General features: G+C 43.0%; 1 pseudogene; it reads left to right on the forward strand.

Moving 5' to 3' along the window:
• The first annotated feature begins 8,002 nt into the window (after positions 1 to 8,002).
• Positions 8,003 to 16,172, forward strand: LOC105707415 (uncharacterized; annotated as a pseudogene).
• Positions 16,173 to 16,703: the final 531 nt, after the last annotated feature.

Below are 16,703 nucleotides of genomic sequence, written 5' to 3' on the forward strand. Positions count from 1 at the left end.
AGCAGTAAGGCTTGGTGGTGTTCACATGGTGTTAATCTTTTAGGCATGAAGAATGTAAAAGCTCTGAGAGCATAGTTTCCTCTACCAAGATTTTAAAGGATGTCACAGAAAGCCTGGAGGCCCAGACACAGGCTTGTTGCATGGGTGGAGCCACTATAGAGAGCTCTTACTAGACTAATGCCCAGGAGAACTGCAGGGTCAGAGCCACTACAGGAAGTCCCCACTATGGCAATGACTAGTGGAGCTGTGGGAATGAGAACTGTAGAGCTACTGGTGTGCAACACCAATCTGGGAGAGTTGCAGATCACAAGACTCTAACCCATGAAAACCTAAGGGTAGACTGAGCCCAGTAAAGCCATAGAGATGGGGCTGCTTGAGGCCCTTGGGGCCCAACCCCCACTCAGTTTATCTAGGGAACAGGACAGGGAGTTAACCAAAATTATTCTGGAGACTTAAGGCTTAATATTGTTTTCCCTGTTGGGTTTTGGACTTACTTGAGATCAATTACCCCTTTTTTTCTTGCCTCTTTCCCCTTTTTATAACAGGAATCTCTATCCTATGCCTATCCCACCATCATGTTTTGGAGGTAGAGCACTTGTTTGATTTCACAAGTTCACAGCTGGAGGGAATTCACCTCAGGATAACTTATGCCTTGAATCTGAAACATCTGACTGAGGTGAGACTCTGTACTTTGGACGTTTGAATTTATGCAGGGACAATTAAGACTTTGGAGTTATTGGGATGGATTAAATACTTTGCAGGGGGAGAAAAACATGAATTTTGGAGGCTGGGGTAGAATACTATGATTTGAATGTATCCCCCACATTTCATGTGTTGGAAACTTAATCCTCAAATTCATATGTTGATTGGAGGTGGGGCTTTGGGGGGGGCATAATTCAAATTAGATAAAGTCATCAGGATGGGGCCCCCAAGATGAAACTGGTAGCTTTATAAGAAATGAAAGAGAGAGCTAAGCTGACACACACACTCTTGCCCTCTTGCCATGCTATGCCCTCAGCCATGTTATGACATAGTAAGAAGGCTCTCACCCGATGCTGGCACATGACCTTTACTTCCCAGCCTCCAGAACCATGAGCAAATACATTTCTTTCTTTATAGATTACCTAGTCTGTGATATGCTGTCATAGCAAGAGAAAATGGACTAAGACACCTTTACTACAAAACAGCAACAAAAATGCATCCTCACACCTTATAACTTTCTTTCCCAAGATTGTGTCTTACTTTCTTCTCATAGAGTTGTTTCTTTTACCATTTCTGATAGTTTCTTTTTTTGAGACGGAGTTTTGCACTTGTTACCCAGGCTGGAGTGCAATGGCGCGATCTCGGCTCATCGCAACCTCCGCCTCCTGGGTTCAGGCACTTCTCCTGCCTCAGCCTCTTGAGTAGCTGGGATTACAGGCACGCGCCACTGTGCCCAGCTAATTTTTTGTATTTTTAGTAGAGACGGGGTTTCACCATGTTGACCAGGATGGTCTCAGTCTCTTGACCTCGTGATCCACCCGCCTCGGCCTCCCAAAGTGCTGGGATTACAGGCTTGAGCCACCGCGCCCGGCCCTCTGATAGTTTTAGTTACATATGCCAATTACTTTTTAGCTTAGTAGGTTTTATTTCTAGAAAGATGCTATTTTCTGTCTTTTTTCTTTTTTTTTGGAGACAGGGTCTCCCTTTGTCACTCAGGCTGGAATGCAGTGTGCAATTGTGATTCATTGCAACCTTAACTTTACAGGCTTAAGTGATTTTTACTACCTGAACTTCCAAGTAGCTGGGACCACAGGCGTGCACCACCATGCCCAAATAATTTGTGCATTTTTTTGTAGAGATGTGGTTTTGCCATGTTGCCCAGGCTGGTATTGAATTTCTGGGCTCAAGCAACCCACTGCTTTGACTTCCCAAAGTGCTAGAATTACATGCGTGAGCTGCCACACCCAGCCTGATATGTGCTTTCTTATAGTACCAATTTTTATGTTTATTAACAGACACAATATTTTTAGCTTCTCTATACCACTTAAAAACAAGATTCCAAAAGTATATAAACATAAACATTAGTCATTAATACTTCAGGGTTTTTTGTTGTTTTTTTTTTTTGAGATGGAATCTCACTTTGTTGCCCGAGGCTGGAGTGCAGTGCCATAATCTTGGCTCACTGCAACCTCCACCTCCTGGGTTCAAGCAATTCTCCTGCCTCAGCCTCCCAAGTGGCTAGGATTACAGGCACTTGCCACCGCGCTCAGCTAATTTTTGTTTTTTAGTAGAGACAGGGTTTCACTGTGTTGGCCAGGCTTGTCTTAAACTTCTGACCTCTTGATCCGCCCGCCTTGGCCTTTCAAAGTGCTGAGATTACAAGCGTGAGCCACCGCGCCTGGCCAATATTTGTATTTTTAGTAGAGATGGGGTTTCTCCATGTTGGCCAGGCTGGTCTTGAACTCCTGGCCTCAAGTGATCTGACAGCCTTGGCCTCCCAAAGTACTGGGATTACAGGTGTAAGCCACTGTGCCTAGGCTACTTTAACTTAATTAGAAGTTTTCCAGGCATTTAATGAATATCTATTACCTAATTTAACTTACCATAACTTTAAAGCTTTTGAGCTACCAAAGAAAGTTTTGAAACTATGAAAAGTTTACTTATAAACTTTTATCTCACTTACATTCACCTAATTCCCTTGTTCTTAACAATTATGCTTGAATTGCTCATGAAAATTTTCATAAGACATTAAACAAAACTAGCCATTATTGGGTTAGGTGCAGTGACTCATGCCTGTAATCCTGCACTCTGGGAGGTGGAGGCAGGCAGATCACCTGAGATCAGGAGTTTGAGACCAGCCTAACCAACATGGTGAAACCCTATCTCTACTAAACATACAAAAATTAGCTGGGCATGGTGGCACATGCTTGTAAGGGTTAAAGCAGGGAGGATTTCTTTATTATGATGGCTAAAACTGGACTGTTTGAGGAGTTGACTATTATCCCTCTCCTGATTTCTCTGGAAGGTTAGATAAACAACTTAGTTTCAGTTTGGTGATATGAAACCTTGGCATGAGTGACTCCATTTTGGTTTGGTCTGGTGGGATCTAGGGCAGGAACCCAGTCCAAATCAATGACCTCCTATAAATTTTACTTAATAGGAGGTAATGATCCCAAAAGTTTAATGTGAGAATTTAGAACCTCAACGAAAAAAAACCTAGTTATCAAATCTGTAAATCAAACACAATCTAGAACATATAGACTTTTCAGTGTAGAAAACAGGATGTGCTGTGTGGTTGCATTTTTAAAGTACATATAGGGTAAGACTTTTAGCTATTGCAAAGTGAAGAGGTTGGCAAATTCTTACCCCCACAAAACTGGGCAACATTGTGAAAAACAATTTCAGGGCTATGGAAATCAACCAAAAGGAAGCAAGGAATTAAGACAATTTTAGTCTGAAAAGTTACTGGCCAGGCATGGAAACTCACGCCTGTAATCCCAGCACTTAGGGAGGTCGAGGTGAGTGGATCACTTGAGGTCAGGAGTTCAAGACTAGCCTGGCCAACATGGAAAACCTTGTCTTTACTAAAAATAGAAAAATTAGCCGGGTGTGGTGGTGGGCACCTGTAATCCCAGCTACTTGAAAGGCTGAGGTAGGAGAATTGCTTGAACCTGGGAGACGGAGGTTGCAGTGAGTCGAGATGACTCTCTGTGCACTCCAGCCTGGATGACAGAGCAAGACTCCAAATAAAAAAAAAAGAAAGAAAGAAAGAAAAAGAAAAGTTACTAAAATTTTATGTAAACTTCTGCCCGATCATTGGCTAACCACTAAACTAAGCTACAGCGACTACTCTTAGAAGGCCAGGCTAAAAATTAAACATTAGACTTAAAAAACTAAACAGAGACATTAGTGGCCCCATGCTACAGAAGGCAAAGATTCTGCAGATTACATCTGGGAAAGTAAATAAAGACAAAAATAACTGCTTCAGGAAGAGAAATCAGAGTCCAGAGTTGCTACAGTATATAATCTAAAATGTCAAATTTTCAAGAAAAATTATGAGACATGAAGAACAGAAAATCTGACCCATATTCAGGAAAAAAAAAAAAAATATATATATATATATATATATATATATATATATATTACAAGTGGTTCCAGAAATTAGATTATTGTACAAAGATTTCAAAACAGCTGTTATAAATATGTTCAAAGAACTAAAGAAAACCATTTAAGAATGAATAAATCAATGTAATGACAATGATTCAACAAATAGAGGATCTCAATTAAAAAGCAGAAATTATTTTTTTAAAAAACCTAGTGGTAATTCTGAGTTGCAATAAATAATAACAAAAATTGAAAATTTACTAGAGGAGGTCACAGAAGAGTCAATGAAATTGAAGATAAATCATTAGAAATTACTCAGTGTGAAAAACAGAGAGGAAAACACAGAAGAAAAATACACAGTGCCTCAGAGACTGGTGGGATAACATGAAGCATACCAACATACGTGTAATTGGGATCCCAGAAGGGGACTCCAGAGAAATGACAGAAAAATATTTAATGATGTAATGGATGAAAATTCCCCAAATTTGACTTTAAAAAATCATTTCACAGACTCCAGAAGCTCAAGAAACTCTAAGTAAATACAAAGAGATTCACACCTGGACACATCATGGTCAAACCACTGGAAGGCAAACCAAAGACAAGAAAAAATCTAAAACTAGCAAGAGAAAAACAAATCACCACAAGGGAACAATATGATTAATGGTCAACTTCCTGTCTGAAACCATGGAGGCCAAAAGACAGTAGAATGATATATTCAAATTGCTGAAAGAAAAAGAAAAAACTGTCAACCAAGAAATCAAAATCTAGAAAAACTAATCTTTAATAATGAAGGTAAAATGTATCCCAGATAAAGACTGAGATAATTTGTTGCTAGCTGACCTGTTTACAAAAAATAAAGAAATAAAAAATGCAAGAAATGGTAAATATGTGGATAAATATAAAGAATTATGTAAATATTGATCTTTTATTATAATTACTTTGAAAAACATTCTGTAAAACCATAGTTACAACTCAATTTTAAACTTGTAACACATATGTGTAACATCTCAATACTAATCACATAAAGGAAGGTGGGAATAAAGTTATAGTGGAGAAAAGTTTTTATAGTTTACTGGAACTAAGTCAGTATTAACTTGAACTAGATTGTGACAAGGTAAGATGTATATATTCATCTGTGGAGCAACCATTACTAAGATAAAATTTTTAAAAAGCTGCTAGGCATGGTGGCTTACGTTTGTAATCCCAGCCCTTTGGGAGGCCAAGGCAGGTGGATTGCTTGAGCTGGGAATTTGAGACTAGCCTAGGCAACATGGTGAAACCTCATCTCTGTAAAAAACACAAAAATTAGTCAGGTATGGTAGTGACCATTTTTAGTCCCAGTTACTTGGGAGGCTGAGATGGGAGGATAAATTGAGCCCAGGAGGTTGACTCTGTAGTGAGCTGTGATCAGGCCACTACACTCCAGCTTGGGCAACAGAGCAAAGCCCTGTCTCAAAAAAATAAAACTAAAAAAATAAATAAATAGCAAATAAAAATGTTCCACAATATATTTGTTTAACACAAAACAGTAAAAAATCAACAAAAGAATAAAAATCTGCAATATATAGGAACTAAATAGCAAAATGATAAGATATCCAATCCTATCAAGTACATTAAAAGTATATTATTTCCTAAACATCTAATCAAAAGGTAGAAATTCTCAGGTTGGATACAAAACAAGATTTGACTATGCTGTCTACAAGAGACAAACTTGAAATTCAAAAATAAATATAGACTGACAAAGCATAGAGAAAAATTTACTATGTAAACTAACAGTAAGAGAGCTAGGCCAGCTCTCTGTTTACATAGTAAATCTATCAGACAAATAGACTTTAAGACAAGAAATATGCTAGAGATAAGGAGGGATATTTCATAATGTCAAAAATGTCAGTACCTCAGGAAGATATAAGTGTATACACACCTAAAAACAGAGCCCCAAAACATATAAGACAAAAATTCGCAGAATTAAAAGAAGCAATTGACAATTCCACAACTATAATTAGGTTTTTCAATACCCAACTTTTGATAATTGATAGAACAACTGGACAGAAGATGAGTAATGCTGGAAAAAAGCATGATGGAAGATTATGCATTATTTTCTTTCTTCTTTTCTTTAATGGGGTCTCATGTTTCACCATGTTGCCTAGGCTGGCCTTGATTTCCTGGACTCAAGCAATCCTTCCACCTCAGCCTACTGAGTAGCTGAGAGTACAGGCACCCACCACTGGGGCCCAGCTACTAAATACACATTCTTTTTTTTTTTTTTGAGACAGAGTTCTGGGCTGGAGTGCAATGGCACAATCTCGGCTCACTGCAACCTCCACCTCCTGGGTTCACACGATTCTCCTGCCTCAGCCTCCTGAGTAGCTGAGATTACAGTCACACACTACCACACCTGGCTAATTTTTTTGTATTTTTAGTTGAGACAGGGTTTTACTATATTAGCCAGACTGGTCTTGAATTCCTGACCTTGTGATCCCCCCGCCTTGGCCTCCCAAAGTGCTGGAATTATAGGCTTGAGCCACCGTGCCTGGCTGAATACACATTCTTTTTAAGTGCACATGAAGCATTCTCTGGGATAGACTATATGCTAGACCATCAAACAAATATAAACATATTTGAAATAATTTAAATTATTTAAAGCGTGTTCTCTGAATACAATGGAGTTAAGAAATTTGAGACATCCCTAAATATTTGGAAGTTAAACAATCTATTTCTAAGTAACCCATGCACCAAAAAATAAATTAAAAAGGAAACTAAAAAACATTAGGAGGCTGGGAGCAGTGTCTCAAGCTTGTAATCCTAACATTTTGGGAGGCTGAGACAGGAGATTTGCTTAAGACCAGGAGTTCCAGACCAGCCTGGGCAGCATGGTGAGACTCCATTTCTAACCACCCCCCAAAAAAACTTAAACAAAATACAACATGTTAAATTTGTATTGAATATAATATACTTACCACCTATATTATAAAAGAAAAAAATTACTAAAATACTATAAATCAGCTTTCACTTTAGGCAATTGAAAAAAGAACAACAAATGAAACTCTAAGCAGAAGAAAAGAAATAACAAAAATTATAGTATAAATCAGTAATATAGAAACAGAAAAACAATATAGAAAATCAATTTAATTAAATGAAAAGCATGAAAATATTTTTAAAGGATAAACCTTTAGCTAGACTGAATAAGAAAAAAAAAAGAAAAGACACAAATGTTTAAAATCAACGATGAGGGGCCATCACTGCTAATTTGAAAAAATCAAAAGGATTTTAGGGGACTATCATGAAAAACACGAATTACCAAAACTAGCTCAAGAAGAGACAGAAATTCTGTATTCATCTATGACAAGTAAAGTAATTGAATTTGCAGCTAAAAGACTTCCAACAAAATAAACTCTAGGCCCAAATGTTTTCATTGGTAAATTCTACCAACATTTAAGGAAGAAATTCTACAGTCTTTCCCAGAATGTAGAAGCAGAAGAAACACATCTCAACTCAATTAATTAGGGCAGTGATACCCTAATACCAAAATTACAAAAAGATATTACACACACAAAAAAATCAAATAACAGACCCAAATTCCTCATGAACATAGATGCAGAGATCCTTAACAAAACATTAGCAAGTCAAATTCAGCAATATAAATAAAAAGACAATACATCACAACCTAGAGGGGTTTATCTTGGTAATCCAAATTATGAATAATTTGTCTCTGGATGACAAGATTATGGGCAGTTTGTTTTTTCCTCCAAGTTTTCAATAATGAACATGGTTTGGTTCTTTAATGAGAATTTAAATATTGCAATTTAAAAGAAATGCAAATAATTTTCTCCCAGTATTTTCTGGAGTAGGTAGCGAGTGGATGAAATGCTGGTTTGGGTAAATGAGAACACATTTCTCACTTTCTACAAAGGAAAAGATGAAACGAAAGCATGAAATTAAAGACAGCAAATGTAGCAGGATGCCCCCTCATCTGTCCCATGACCAAGCAGGGGGCCAGCAGAGTCCTCGGTGACAAGCAGGGCCTCTTAGGCCCCAACCACACAGAGGAGCCACCTCCTCTGCATGCAGGGACATTTGCATGACGACTAATCAGGTTTTGTCATTTGCAAGGCACATTATCATAACTCCTCTTTCTAGGGCAAAGCAGTGACCAAGTCAGCAAAGGGGCCATGTTTGTAAATGGTATGGCATGTACAGAAAAAAGATATTTCTAAGTATTTCTTCATTCCCTGTTCTTAGCTGGGACCTTGGACTTTATTATAAATAAACGGTTACTACAGTACCAAAAGCTGAATAAGACTATTGTCGGGTAATCTCCGCTGGCAGGAAACCAGAATTGGTCTATCTCCAAAATCACCAAAAAGGATATTTTATTTAATTTTCTATTCTATTTCCTATTTTATTTTGCAATTTGAAAAAGAAAACGATGGGCGATATAAATTGAGTAATTTCTTTCCTCACCAATCTCCCATCTTCCCCAAAATTCTAAGAGCTCTGGTGATACAACTTCTCTCCCTGCTTCAGTCTGGACCACAGTGGGCAGGTTTGGAGACTTAATGTTGGGACGGTTGAGGCAGACCCCACTGAACTGATGGTGAGAACTCACGGTCACAGGCTTGGGCATCCCCGGGCCTGAGCAATGTGGGATCCCTCCCTCCCTGGGCCCTGTGTGCCTCCTCATATACTTGATGATACCCCAAATTCCTTTAACAAAAAGCATTTACTTACACTAGAGACAGAAAGTCTAAAATGTTAACTGCAGGAGAGGGGAACCATAGGCTGGGGTTCAAACAAATGCAGCGATGAATACAGAGCCAGTTCAGGGAGCAACCTGCTGAGAGTTCTAGGTGCCTGAAAGGAGGCCTCCCACCTACACGATTCTGCCTGTGTTTGGATGCCATCTTTCATCAGACCTAAAAACTGTGTCTACATTTTTGCCAAAGGATAGGTTAGGGTCCCTGGGGACTCTGGGCAGTATAAGCAATGCCCAAGAATTCTATGAGGTGATCTGGCTAACTTCATACACAAGGTACCAAACTGCAGGGCTCATTCAGCACCACAAGAGTAGTGAGGTTCCCATGCAAAAGTGAGAAGGTGTCAGGCCTGATATAGCAAGAGGAACAGTAATGTGAAGGATGTCCCTTGGACAAAAGTCAGAATGAGTCCAGGCGTGGTTAACTCACACCTATAATCCCAGCACTTTGGGAGCTGAGGCAAGAGAATTGCTTGAGCTCAAGAGTTCCAGACCAGCCTGGCCAACATAGTGAGACTTTGTCTCTACCAAAAAAAAAAAAAAAAAAAAAATTAGGCTGGGTGCAGTGGCTCACGCATGTAATCCCAGCACTTTGGGAGGCTGAGATGAGAGGATTGCTCGAGCCCAGGAGTTTGAGAGCAGCTTGGCCTACGTGGTGAGACCCTGTCTCTATAAAAAATGAAAACATCCAGGTGTGTTGGTGTGTGCCTATAGTCCTAGGGACTATAGGTGTCCTATAGGTGTGTGCCTATAGTACTTGGGACGCTCAGGTGGGAGGATCACTCGAGCCCAAGATCACTTGAGCTGCAGTGAGCTGTGAACGTGCCACTGCACTCCAACCTCAGTGACAGAGTGAGATGACAGAGCAAGACCCTTTCTCTAAAAAACGAAAATGAAATAAAAAGAAAAGTGAGAAGCCCTGGGCGGGAGGAAGCATGCAGGGAGGCTGAGATCTGCCCTGGGACAGCAGATGACAAGGTACCTGCAAGGAGGCTGTGGAAGCCTCAGAGGGCAGGGCCTGGAGTCACTAGTGTGCCTGTGTGTCAACAGTTTCCCTGAGCCCAACTGTTCTGGTGGAGAAGGCCCTGACTCCCTTGAGGCTGCCTGACTTCCTTCTGGCCTCTCCCTGCAAGTCCTAAATATTGCTCCTCACCCCCTGTCACCTCAGAATCTGTTTAGCTAGGGTTTTGCCATGGCCGGGACACACATGAGGAATCTGATGGCTTAAAGGTCAAATCTTCCTATTCCAGCTCCTGCGTCCCTGTTCACAGAGCCAAGACTGGTCTGCCTGCTTCTCTGCTCTGCCAACGTGGCCTTGGTCTTGCACATGTTTCTGTCTTCTGGGCTGTGCAAGTGCATGTTGCTTTCTTTGCTATCTGAGCCTGGCTCTTCAGGCACTCATCGAAATTCATTGTCTAAAGGCAATGAATCATGGCAGCAGTTAAGAAGATAGGCTCTGGTGCCGGGCATTTATGAGTTGTGCAATCATGGGCAAGTTACTTATGCACCTTCTGCCTTAGTTTCCTTCTATGTGAAAGGGGATAATAATACTACCTGTTTTCATAAGCTTGTAAGAATTGAAAGTGTAAATATATGTAAATAGTTTTTTTTGAGACATGGTTTCACTCTATTGCCCAGGCTGGAGCACAGTATCGTAATCACAGCTCACTGTAGCCCTGACCTCCTGGGCTCTGGAGATCCTCCCACCTCAGCCTCCCAGGTGGCTGGGACTACAGGTGTGCACCCACACCCAGCTAATTTTTTGTGTTTTTTGTAGAGATGGGGTTTTGCCATGTTACCCAGGCTGGTCTCCAACTCCTGGGCTCAAGTAGTCCGCTCACCTTGGCCTCCCAAGGTGCTAGAATTACAGGCAGGAGCCACCATGTCCAGTCCAGGTAAACAGTTGAATAATGGCTGGCATATGGAATAAGGCTTGGCTCTTTACATTTATTTATTTATTCAACACATGTTATTGAACACCCGCTTGGTACATGCTGCATCAAGTGATAGAGGTGCAATGGTGAATACAAAGAAACACTGATCTTGCCCTCAGGAAGCTTCTAGTCTAAACGAGGGACATTTAGACCTTAATCAATAATTGTACTGCAAATAACAGTACACAGTGCTTAAAGGAGAGGTGCTGTTATAGGACCACCAGGTTCAATCGCCCATTGCACAGCAACAGACCAATACACAGAAATGGTGGGAGTTGTAGCAGAGAAACAGTGTAATAATCGTATGACAGCCAAACAAAGCGGGTGGGAGGGAACCTCAAATCTGCCTCCCCAAGGAGTTTTAGACTGGAGTTTTAAGGGTATTTTGGTGGGTAGGGGGTTGAGGAGCTAGGGGTTGCTGATTGGTCGAGAAGTGACGGGTGAAGTTATGGGACAAGGAGATGAAGGAAACACAATTCTGTGCTGGGTTGGCACCTTGGGGCTGAGGGTCTTCAGACTCATTGATGTCAAGCATTCTGCTTGAATGCAGGATCTGAAAAATACCCTAAGGAATTATTTGGTAAAAAAGGTCCAGTGTCAGAGATTCTATCTATAGGGGGGAGCCAGTGACCAGCATGCTACGTGATTCTTGGTTTGTGAGCAACTGCAGGGAAGTGGGTCAAAGTGCACCAGCACACCTTGGTCACTGCCTAACTATAACTCTGCCTAGACCCTGGCTTGAAATTCTCATTAACCCTGTGAGAGTGCTTTCAGCATGTTGCTAAGAGAGTGTAGTATTAATAGATCTCACCCAGGGTGAGGTGAAATGTCTGGGGCCAGACATTCTTTTCCCATCTTCTGACCTGGCATCTTGAGATAACTACTGGCTACCCTCTGGACTCTGGTCCCTAAAAGCAGCCAGTTTACTTCCTGAACTAAACCAGTGCTCTGAGATGGAAGCAGGATATCATATAAACCATCACCACCAAACAGTATACCAGGAAAACACAACTCAGATCTTCCTGGCTCTTCCACCAGCTGTGAGACATGGGGCAAGGCTCCACATTCAGCTGGGCCTTTATTAACCAGCCCTGGAGTTAAATCATCAATCCAGAGGTCTGTCCTAGCCCTGGAGCCCAAGGAGGGCCCTGATTTACACAGCAAGCAGGGTGAGTATTGGTGGACATGTCCTTTCCAGTTACAGAGAGCATTTCAGAGTCAGCATGCTCAAAGCGACAAATTACACCAGAAGTGACAAGGACATTCTAAAAATCCAGTGAGCCCATTTGATAATTAAGACGTTCAGACTCTCAACCTATTTTAAGGATTTTTTTAAAGACAGGAGTTTGCACTGCCGCCCACCCTGGAGTGCAGTGGCACGATCACTGCTCAGTGCAGCCTTGCCCTTCCAGACTCAAGCAGTCCTCGCACCTCAGCCCCCTGAGTAGCTGGGACTACAGGTATGTGCCACCATGCCTGGCTAATTTTTTATTTTTTTACTTTTTGTAGAGGCAGGCTCTCACTGTATTGCTCAGGCTGGTCTTCAACTCCTAGGCTCAAGTGAACCCCTGCCTCGAACTCCCAAAGTGCTGGGATTACAGGCTGAGCCACCACACTCAGCCAGGATATTTTAAAGGCAGAAAAAATGATAAATATGTGACCAGTGGGCATGGACTTGTTAATTCTTTTAGCCCAAGTTAGGGCTACTGTCTGGGTGATATACCAAACCTGGGCTGGCTTCTGTCCCAAAGTGGACTTTGATGCCTCACCTCTCACTGTGCTGGTCTCTGGGCCAGCAGCATTACCATCTCCTGGGAGCTTGTTAGAAATGCAGAACCTCGGCCAGCCATGTTGGCTCATGCCTGTAATTCCAGCACTTTGGGAGGCCGAGGTGGGTGGATCACCTGAGGTCAAGAGTTTGAGGCCAGCCTGGCTAACATGGCGAAACACCATCTCTACTAAAAATAGAAAAATTAGCCAGGCGTGGTGGTGGTGGTGCTTGTAATCCCAGCTAATCGGGAGGCTGAGGCTAGAGAATTGCTTGGACCCAGGAGATGGAGGTTGCAGTGAGCTGGGATTATGCCATTGTACTCCAGCCTGGGCGACAGAGCAAGACTCTGTCTCAAAAAAAGAAAAAGAAATGGAAATACAGAAGCTCAGGCTGTCGCTCAGACCTACCACATTAGAATCTGCATGTGAACAAGCTCCCCAGGTGAGTGGTGTGTGCATCAGTGTTTGAGAAGCGCTGGCCTGAGGGGCGTTGGGAGGCTGCCCACCCGTTTCAGGCGCGCTTTGAATATGGCACCTGCATCTGCATTGTACCAACTCAAAAGACCCAACAAGTCATCTCCCTCTGAGTCTTCCGTTAACATAAATATCCTAAACTGGGGGTGGAAAGTGGGTGTCTGAATATTCCTGGTTTAGCAGTATGAAAATCCTCCAACAATGAAGAACATCTAATTTGCACTCCTAAATGGCACAAAGCCTGTTTCCTTTATGCCTTTGTCTTTGCTTCATCAAATTTGCCCGCCCTGGTCCATATCCGAGACCAGTCAGCTCTGTGCACCGACCGAGTTAAGGCTTGCCTCACCTCCTCCAGCCAACCAGCAAGTGTGGGTGCCGTGCTGGGTGCCAGGGATGGCGATGGACAGCGTATGATCCCTGACCTTGAGGGTGCCTTTGTTTTGCTTTGAGTTTTGGAATTTCATAGACTTGAAACTCAGAGTCAAGTTTAGCTGAAACTGCTGAACATCCCCAAGCTTCCTGCAGAAACTCCCAAATCATAGACTTTGCCCATGGTTCTGAGTCAAAGCCATAATCCAGCCAGGTCTTACCTTCATTGAATCAAAGAGAATGTTTGAAGTGATAGTTTTAGCTTCCTATTCTGATGGTAGAGAGGATGGTAGGAAGGATGAGGGGGTGAGTTCTTTGTCCATGTGGATTTCTGATTAAAAAAAAATTATTTCATTTTTTATAGAGATGGGGTCTCCCTATATTGCCCAAGCTAGTCTTGAACTCTTGGGTTCAAGAGTTCCTCCCACTTTGGCATCCCACAGTGCTGGGATTACAGGCACCAGCCACTGCACCTGGCCTGCTTTGTTTGTTTTCGAGACAGTGTCTTGCCCTATCGCCTAGGCTGTGGTGCGGTCATGGCTCACTGCAGCCTCTATCTCCTGGGCTCAAGTCATCCTCCTGTCTCAGCCTCCCAGGAAGCTAGGACTACAGGCAAGCACCATCATGCCTGGCTAATTTTTTATTTCTCTTTGTTTATTTATTTATTTATTTTTGGTAGAGATGGGGTCTCCCTATGTTGCCCAGGCCGGTCTCAAACTCCTGGACTCAAGTGATCCTCCTGCCTCGGCCTCCCAAAGTGCTGGCATTGTATGTGTGAGCCACTGTACATGGCTGGATTTTTAATTCTTAATCTTGGCTGTACCCAGGAAACTAACAATGTTTATGCCTAAACTGCAACCCAGGTCAGTGCAAGAACATTTGGATAACAAAAAAGCTAACCGTTCCAAGTGCTTTCCATTTTGTTGAATCTCCACAACAACCCTATGGAGTGGGCACTCTTATTATCTTCATGTTTGGATGAGGACTGTGGGGCGCTGGGGAGTTAAGTGACTGATCAAAGGTCCCTCAGTCTGTGAGAGGTAGAGCCAGGCGGTCTATCAGATTCTGCACTAGACTATTACGCTGAAGTGCTTCAAATTGGCCCTCAAGTGTCCTTACACATCTCCACAGGTGATCCTAATATCCATCGAGGGTTAAGTGCCTCTGCTACAGACTCAGCAGGAACTTGACCTGTTCTTGACTCCAGTCTCATTGAATCTATGTTCCCCGAGATAGGAGGTGGGTGCCAGGCCTGGGGTGGGGGTGGCACCTCAATTGTGCAGCCTCAAATCAGAGCAATGCCCCTGGTTTTGTTCCTGCTGTCTAGCTTCAGGTGCTCACATCTCAGTGGTGGCAAACCATTCCAAAGTCATTTTGCCCCAGCCCCGATCTCTTTCCCCACCTTCTTTTCCTCTCCATCTTCTTTCCATCTCACTTCCTGCCTTTAATGTCATTGATCTAAATAGATTCACAGTTGTTTATTGCCCAGTGGATTGGGTCTGGGTTCTTTCACGAGGCTCTCAAGGCCCTCCACGTCCTCAGCCAGCCCTGGCTTTGTTGCCCTAAACCGACCTCTGTTCTACCTTTGTTTCCCTGAACCGACCTCTGCTCTAGTCTTTATTTCCTTAAACCGACCTCTGCTTTCAGCCCCTCTGTTTGCTTGGGCCCTACCCTTCCTCCCTTGGCTGTGCTGACCCAGGCCCCTACTTCTTCCTGCTCCCCACCTCCAGCCCACACGGAGTTCTCCAACCTCTCACTTATCACTTTGTCAACCCCACAAGCCTTTGATTAACTATTCTGCACTGTCTTCTGATTGTTTCAGAGACATCAGTCTATCTTACCAACAACACCAAGGACAGGGATTATAATAAATAGTTCTTGTGTTTTCCCTGCAGCATGAAACACTAAGCTAAACACATCACAAATCTGCAGTAAATGTTTGCAGAATTAGATTTATGGACATACTTAGAAGTCAGGCTGATTTAACCTTTTCCCTGGAGGTGACTGAGAAATATGGGGTGGGGGATGGTCTTTGAGTGGGTTGGGACAGTGTCACAGTTGAAGCAGTGACATGGGAATGTTAGTGTGTGAGAACTGGGCAGGCTAGATGCTGGAGAGGACGTAGGCTGGAGAGGACATAGGAGACAAGGAGGTCTGGATTGCAGGGTGCAGTGAGATTGATGTGCAAGGGCTGTCTATTGTGTATTGGTTATCTAGTGCTGTGTAACAAATAACCTCCCCAACCTTAGTGGCTTGTTATGTGTTTATTATCTCGTAATTTCTGTGGATCATGAATTTGAGAACAGCTGTTCCCTGGTTGGCAGCGCAGAGGTGGCACAATTCCTGGAGTTACTGTAGAAGACATGAATCAGCAGGAGTTAATCAGAGCTCTAGTAGCCTTCCTCATAAAGTCTGGGAAGTTGAAAGTCCCTGAATAGGTGGATATCACCAAACTGGCCAAGCGCAAAGAGCTTACTCTCTGAGATGAGAGGTGAGAACTAGTTCTACTCATGAGCTGCTTCCACAATGTGGCACCTGTACCACCAAGGTGGCGCTGGGGTTGGCTCCATGACCAAGATCTATGAAGGATGTCAGAGAGATGGTGTCATGCCCAACCACGTCAGCTGAGATTCCGAGTGTGGCCCACTGAATACTTCAAGCCCTGGAGGGGCTGAAAATGGTGGAAAAGGACCACCATTTTGGGGTGCCAAAAACTGACACCTCAGGATCAGAAAGATCTGGACGGAATTGCTGGATAGGTGGCAGCTGCCAACAAGAAGCATTAGAACAAGTTATCCTGGGTTAATAAATTGCCTCATTCATTAAAGAAAAAAAAGAATTTGAGATCAGCTTAGTTGGATGGTTGCAGGGTGTCTCATGAGGTTGATGTCTTTTGGGGCTTCAGTTATCTGAAGCCTTGACTGGGGCTGCAGAATCTGCTTCCAAGCTCACTCATGTGCATGGCTGTTGGCAGGAGGCCTCAGTTCCTTGCCTTGTGGTTGTTTATAACATAGCAGCTTACTTCCCCCAGAGCGAGTAACCTGAGAGAGGGAGAGAGAGGGCAGGGCAGGGGAGCATGAGGTCTCTGATGACTTAGCCTTGGGAGTGACAACCATCACTTCCACTGTGTTCTGTCGGCCACACAGACAAACCCTGAGACAATGTGGAAAGAGACTACACAAGAGCATGGACACCAAGAGGGAAGCTCATTAGGGGCTATCTTGGAGGTTGTTTCCACTGGGAAACAAGGCCCCAGCTCAAACCCACTCGAGGGATGGAAGAGGAGGAGGAAGAGACTAAGGACTCCAGCCTGGAGC

Source organism: Aotus nancymaae, unplaced genomic scaffold (assembly GCF_030222135.1).
Source record: "Aotus nancymaae isolate 86718 unplaced genomic scaffold, 86718_ANA_hifiasm-v0.15.2.pri h1tg000040l, whole genome shotgun sequence".
NCBI lineage: Eukaryota > Metazoa > Chordata > Mammalia > Primates > Aotidae > Aotus > Aotus nancymaae.